We start from the raw sequence: 7,538 nt of genomic DNA on the forward strand, positions 1-7,538 counted from the left end.
GGAGTATTCTTTTCACATAATAATGCGGACTCAGCAGATGACTTGTTAACTGTTTATTCCTCCTTACACCGAACGTACACGGCTGCTTCTCATTGTTTCCAGTAGCACAACAACGGTTACTACATTACCCAGAATAACTTGAGGCTCACACTACTACTGTAGCTGTAGTAGCTCAAAATACACAACAGATTACATTAGATCAGAACAGAAACATGACAGGAGAATTTACTGAGTAATTTTGCTGTTTCCACTAATTACTTGGACTGACCTGACGTTAGTTAATCCTCCCACTCTCCAAAACAAATGCATGCGGTAATTGCCGGCTGCAGTCGGAATTTTACGACACCAGGCTGTGGGTGTCATACCGCTTCGACCAAAGGGGTGCTATAATCAACGAAAACGAAAAGTTCCGCACAGCTGCTTTAAATGATATGTACTGAAATTTCTACATATGAATTAACCAACAGTTAAAGGAGAAGTCCGGTATTTTGCACTATGAGCCCCATCTCTGGGAGAAGTCCGGTATTTTGCACTATGAGCCCCATCTCTGAGTTGTTCATGATGAAATAGAGTGGCTAAGACCAAAATTGTGACGATGGCTCCTTTTCTGAGAATTTGGCTTTCCCCTGCCTGGCTTAACACTGCTGCCTATGGCCATGTGTGAACCTGTCCTAAACCACCCTAAACGTTCGTTTTCAAAGCCATGAAACTCACCGAGTGGTCAGTGGTGTTTGTTGACGTTCTGACATAAAAATCGTAGCAAACTGTGGTTTCCGTGATGATTTATTTGACATTATGTCTAATCCATTGATTTTCTATAGAAGCCTCATTGCCGTTTGTAGTAATCTGCCACCGGAAACAGAAAGGGGGTTGTTTACGACAAGGTTGTAGTCATTGTAGTCTTTAGCTCAGCAGAAGTGCCGGCTCGACAGTGCTGTGTGCGCTCCTGGAGGAAGAACGAAGTTTTGTAATAAGTTTAAACACCTGCACAATGGATTACTCGCTTGTAAACAACCTTCGCAGTACGATGCCTTTGAACACAACGCCAACCTTCTTCTTCTGCTTCTTCTCTGTGTACCATTACATTGNGTTAGCTTTGATAGCAAAACAAACTGGAGGAAACTGTTCACGTGTCCGACACTTGAACAAAGACTATCATCAGTCTTTGAGACTGGTAAAGTGTCCTGTGACAAGAGCATACGGGTCGGCCAGTCTGGTCCCATTGGTCAGTGTTTACTTGTATAAGTAATACTCACGGTCTCGGAGAGTGAGTGACCTGACACAGTGCGTTCTTAAATTCAGTCTGACGCGCTACACAACAATGAGAGCCCTATTGGTCGAAGAAACACAGCGTTATATTTAATAATGATAATAATAATAATAATAATACATTTTATTTAAATGGTATGTACTGAAATTACTACATATGAATTAACCAACAGTTAAAGGAGAAGTCCGGTATTTTGCACTATGAGCCCCATCTCTGAGTTGTTTATGATGAAATAGAGTGGCTAAGACCAAAATTGTGACGATGGCTCCTTTTCGGAGAATTTGGCTTTCACCTGCCTGGCTTAACACTGCTGCCTATGGCCATGTGTAAACATGTCCTAAACCACCCTAAACGTTCGTTTTCAAAGCCATGAAACTCACAGAGTGGTCAGTGGTGTTCGTTGATGTTCTGACATAAAAATCGTAGCAAACTGTGGTTTCCGTGATGATGTATTTGACATTATGTCTAATCCATTGGTTTTCTATAGAAGCCTCATTGCCGTTGGTAGTAATCCGCCACCGGAAACGGAAAGGGGGTTGTTTACGACAAGGTTGTAGTCACTGTAGTCTTTAGCTCAGCAAAAGTGCCGGCTCGACAGTACTGTGTGCGCTCCTGGAGGAAGAACGAGAACAAACGAAAACGTTTTGTAATAAGTTTAAACACCTGCACAAGTGGGCTGCAGTGTAAAATGCTTCAGGGTCAAACGAACGATCAAGCGGAAGTTTACACACGGGTGTGAGGCAGCTGAAAAAGTAGTTCCACAATCCAGATGAAGAGCGAAAACACGGATGGAAACCACAGTTTGCTACGATTTTTATGTCAGAACATCAACGAACACCACTGACCACTGGGTGAGTTTCATGGCTTTGAAAACATTTAGGGTGGTTTTAGGACATGTTTACACATGGCCATAGGCAGCAGCGTTAAGCCAGGCAGGGGAAAGCCAAATTCTCCGAAAAGGAGCAATCTGTTTGCCTCCAGCTAAGCCCCGCCCACCAAAAAACATCATACTGTTGTTTACTAACAGTAAAAGGGTCTATTGGGTTCTAATGGATTGTACAGTAGAGTCATATTAATGAGTACAGATCTGTTCTGTGTTCCACAGTAAGCTGTCAGATTTCTGCGACGCTCTGAAGGATCCTCTGAGGATTCCAAAACCAAACTCCATTAAACTAATCCACATGGATCTGCCTCTTATGCCTGGAGACAAAATCCACTGTGTGGACGTCCTTTTCGCACTCTCCACGCAGGTAACATCACCTGATAAATCATCATTAATATTATTATTATTATTATTACTGTTGTTGTTGTTATCAATGTTATTATTATTCTGTATGCGTGCAGGTGTTTGGTTACTCTGGACAGGCGGACACTCTGAAAGCCAGAATTGAGGAAAAGTTCGTACACAACCCATCCAAGGTTTTACACTATTCTATTCTATTCTATTCTATTCTATTCTATTCTATCCATTTGAATTGTGTTCTATTCTGTAGCTGTTAGCAGATATCTTAACTGAACCCCAGAGTTTGGCCCCACACATCCTACTTGTGCATGTAGAGGGTGTTATAATTTGCTCAGTCAAGAATTATGACAATGAGTTTAGATCTGTCGTCACAGTCAGGACAGTTTTATGTTTATTTTCTGTATGATCACAAAAATCAGTTTCAGTCCCTGCAGCTCTGAATTTTGTCTATTAGGCAGAAAATCAGGTGTCAGGTCTGAAGTTTTTAGGAGACAGTTTCAGGGGAGACAAAGACTTCCAGGCATGACTTTATCTGGAAAAACGTTCGAGAAGAACAGTGTTAATTCTGACTGCTATTTTGCAAAAATATTTATTTGTTCTAGTCACGTTTTTGTCATATTTATCCTTCATAGTTTTAGTTGACGAAAATTCACGACATTTTAGTCATTATGTTTTTTATCTTCAAACTTATCCAGTTTAGTTTATCAGAAATTAGAATTAAGGTGCATAATAATTTCATTTAGACAAATTTTTCTACAACTACTAATAATTTCTAAACACTTACAAACTGTCATTTCTCTAGCAGAGTTTGACACGTTTAAATGTTGATTTACGAGCACACACTTGCTGATCGTCATTTGAAAAGCTCAACATCTCTCTATTTAGGCTTTCAAAAACTTTGACACCACAGATATCTAATCTGAGACAACTATTTGTCCCCAGGTTCGATGTAAACTGTGACTTATTGATCTCACTGTTAAGAAGCAGTAAAATAACTTAAGTGAAGCCTGAATTCTTTTTTCATCTGCAACATGTTAGTCTGGAGGTTTAAACTCGTGTCCTTTCACAGAGTTGGTGATTAAAACTAAACTTTCATCTCTGTCAGAGAAAACTGATCTGAGTTCAGACTCTTTACTTACAGCACAGCTACACTCACAGATAACTGAGCCTCCTACCTGCCTGTCAAACACCATCAATCCATAAACCTTCCCCAAACAGTGAGGACTGAGTGGAGTCCTGTGGGGTCACAAAGTCCGGCGGCCGGTCGCTGCTTGCTCCGCTGCCATTCAGCAGCTAACAAGCGGAGCTAGCTGCTAACAGCCAGCGCTGCAACTAACAGACTCCATAAATCCATTCAGCAACTCGACCCATCCACAGTCAGACACACACAGCTGACTATTTGCTGTTGAATTACAGCTCACAGCTGACACTGCTCCAGTGTGAATGTTTTTGCTAGTGAAACATCCTGGTGCAGACTATTTACTGGAGTTCACCAGCCTGTCGCTCATGCTGCATTTGAAGATAATTGTAAGCACGGCTGTTCTCAGCTTTCAATGTCCAATAGTCCACCATGAACATCTCTGTCTTGTCTCGTCAGCGAAAGAGAAACATAGATTTCGTCTTGGTTTTTAATATCAAGATCTATTTTTAACACGTCATCGTCTCATTTTTGTCATGGAAAAAAGGTAACTGACAAAAAAGCGTTGCCATAGTTTTCAAAATAAACACAGGAAGAAACATCATTAAGCGTTGCCATAGTTTTCAAAATAAACACAGGAAGAAACATCATTATTGTGTCCCCCCACCTTCTGACGCCAAACCTGCACCGCCCCTAACAGACAGTTATTGATTATCATTACCTCCAGGTGTCGCATGAACCAATCAGCAGCACCCTGCAGAGGAAACAGGAAGACGTGGCGGCAGCAGTGATCCAGAGAGCGTACAGGAAACACATTCTGCAGCACAGAGGTGCAGAGGAGCCGGCGGTGGCGTCTGTGAACGGGGGTGGTGGTGTTTCAGGTGGAGCCTTACAGTAAGTCTCTCCCCCACGCTGCTCTGACTTCCTGCCAGATGAGAACCTGAGGGAGTCTATCATCAGTCTGGACCGCACCTGTGGACCGAGCTCTTAGGTCAGAGACAACACAACTGGAGTTAAAGTTTGCTGCAGACAGCTTCGTTCTGTGCTCTACTTCTGTCTCTAAGAAAACTTTTTATTACTGCGTCGTCACTTCCTGTGTGTCCTAACAGAGCTCAGTCTGTGCTGAGACATCCCAGGTGATGTTAAACTTCACAATCAACTACTAATCCAGGTTACTATAACATGTACACAACATTTATTATTAATATATCTCAAAAATGTATGATTGTAGACGCTTGGTCCAGGACCAGGTGATATCAGAAAAAAATTCTGACACTGATCGGCATCTCTGTTGATCCCACATTCTTTGTTTTCTGCCTTTTTGTTTCCACACTGCTTACTCACGTAATTACACTGTGGAGGGAGGAAAGATTACAGATGTTTCTTAAAAAGATGCATTTATACTTTTTCCAGTGTCAGGGATTGGCCTCCTCCTGATGTTTGATGTCACTAAAAACAACTCAGAGCTCTTATTATGAGCCAGAATTAAAAATATTTCAGACAAAAGTCTTTATTCAGTGAGACAGAAAGATGCATCTTTTACACCTGAACAAGAAAAACGTTTGTTTTATTGTTTCATTTGTTGGAATCAGTCTGTTTTACAGCAGACTGATTAAAAAACACACGTCATTTGACAGTGCTAGTACCATGAAAGGTTTCCTCACAACACCTGGACTTTATTTTGAAAATAACAAAACTTTACTCTTAAAATATTATGACTTTATTCTGGAAATATGATGACTCCACTCTGAAAATATTTCCCCTTCATACTGGAAATATTACAACTTTGCTCTGGAAATAAGATTTTATTCTGAAAATATTACAACCTTATTATGGAGATATTATGAATTTATTCAGAATATATTATGACGATACTCTGGAGGAATTAAAACTTTTAAGATTTTTTTATTTTAAACTAACTGCACAAAAAAAGGAACAGTAGCATTAATTGTAACATCAGCATATCAAACTAACATCATTATTAAAGTAATATAAGCATTAAAAAAACAAACAAGCATTTCTTTTGAAAGTGATGTTGGCGGGAAGAAAACTAACAGTAAAGCATTAAAAATGGAAATTAACATTAAAAATAAAATGTTAGCGCAGATATCGGCAACCTTAGCCTCATTTCCACCAAACACTTTGGGTATAGTACCTTTGGAACCAACAGTAACCCTTCAGACATGGTACCTAGACCCTAGTGTTTCCACCACAACCAGTACTCTTAAATGTGGTTGTTGTCACTCACTGTTCCGTCCAGCACTCACTGTATTTCCTCATCACCGGTGACACAGAGGGAAGTCTGCACCTCGTTTATTGTCCACAGAACGAGGCTGCACGCCAGGCGTTGAATGAATGTAGGTATTGCCCATCTCCAGAATGCAGGAAATCACATCTACCACATCCAAAATTTTCTGGGGGAGGACCGCCAGGCCCCCACTATACCACCATTATCTCTCTCTGTATGGTATTTGTATGTAAGGTATTAGGCCCTATCCATCTCCAGCAGGCGCCCCAGAAATCCGTTAGGATGCGGGGGAGGTTTTTTGAAAAGTTGACAGCCCTGCAGTTTACCAATAAAACTCTCCACAGTATGATCACTGATTATGATATATACCTGGATTAAACACCTGAGTGGTTCCTTTCTTATTAAAGTAGCTCCCAGTGAGGCCACCAGCACATTAATTGTCTCTAGCTGATCGATTGATTGATTATAGGTTATTAATGTCATGCTCTGACAATGTATAACACGTCATTTAACCAGATATCCTTGCACTACTGTCAGAGTATCATGCAGAAACCCTGTGTCCCCATGTAAGAGATGAACAACTGAGCACTTCTTTTATAGTTTTTTATTTGATCTTTTTTACTGTATCTTGTTGTAGCCACAGTGTTGGTATATCGATGCTGTTTCTCTTTATATATAACTTCACACATTACACAAACTCAATAAATGGAGCTCAAAACATTTAATGTTGTCTGATCTTTATTTTACGACTCTAGTCAAGATATTTATAATTACGATTTTGTCTAGTCATTTGATTAACTTTCATTGTATATTACAGAATTGTTTGATTTTGTGATCTACGGATACATTGCTGCTTGATTTTTTTTCACTGTCTCGCAAGGTGTCCTTGAGTGTCCTGTAAGGCGCCTATAAATATGATGCATTATTATTGCTATTACTATTATTATTATTATAATTTTTACAATTGACATTTTCTGCAAAAATATTGTTTCTGTTACAAAAGTTGTACATTACCTTCTAATAACATAAATCAATTGATTTATGGCCAAAAAAAAGACTGCATATTTAGTATTTTCAAGAACAATAAAGTTGCAGTGATATTAGTAGTTGAAATATAGCCAGTGATGCATGATGTCCAGTTTAGTGGACAGATGATCAATTGTAATTTCCTCACAACATATAATCAATATTTGGAAAATTTAACTTCTGTACTACTCAGATGTTACTTGATTTTTACAGATTTTATTTACCTGTCAGGGTCTCCTATTACAGAAGGATTTGGCAAGGTATTCTAGAGGGGCGCAACACTATTTGCATTGGTTTTGAGAGATTTGTGTTGCACTGACAACATTTGGCCAGTGGGTGGCAGTGTATGACATCATGCACTGTAGTGGCAAAAATGCAGCGATTTCATTCAACCCCATGCATACACAAGAGAAGTGAGCACAAGAGCTCCATCAGACGAAGTGATGCAAACCATCCTGCTCCCTGTCATTTCAATGACCATCTCCTCTACGATTTCAGGGCATTAAATTGCCAAGAGGGGGAGGCATGAAAAGAAAGATATGCCAAAGGGAGCTGTTCACATTCTCACATTTTCTGCTCTTAAATGGATACCATTATGTGCTGTTTTTTTGTT

General features: G+C 39.9%; 1 pseudogene; it reads left to right on the plus strand.

Moving 5' to 3' along the window:
* Positions 1-6,619, plus strand: part of LOC126407342 (sodium channel protein type 4 subunit alpha B-like) — a 37,399-nt pseudogene extending 30,780 nt beyond the window's left edge.
* Positions 6,620-7,538: the final 919 nt, after the last annotated feature.

The sequence above is a fragment of the Epinephelus moara genome, chromosome 20, assembly GCF_006386435.1.
Source record: "Epinephelus moara isolate mb chromosome 20, YSFRI_EMoa_1.0, whole genome shotgun sequence".
Taxonomy (NCBI): Eukaryota; Metazoa; Chordata; class Actinopteri; order Perciformes; family Serranidae; genus Epinephelus; species Epinephelus moara.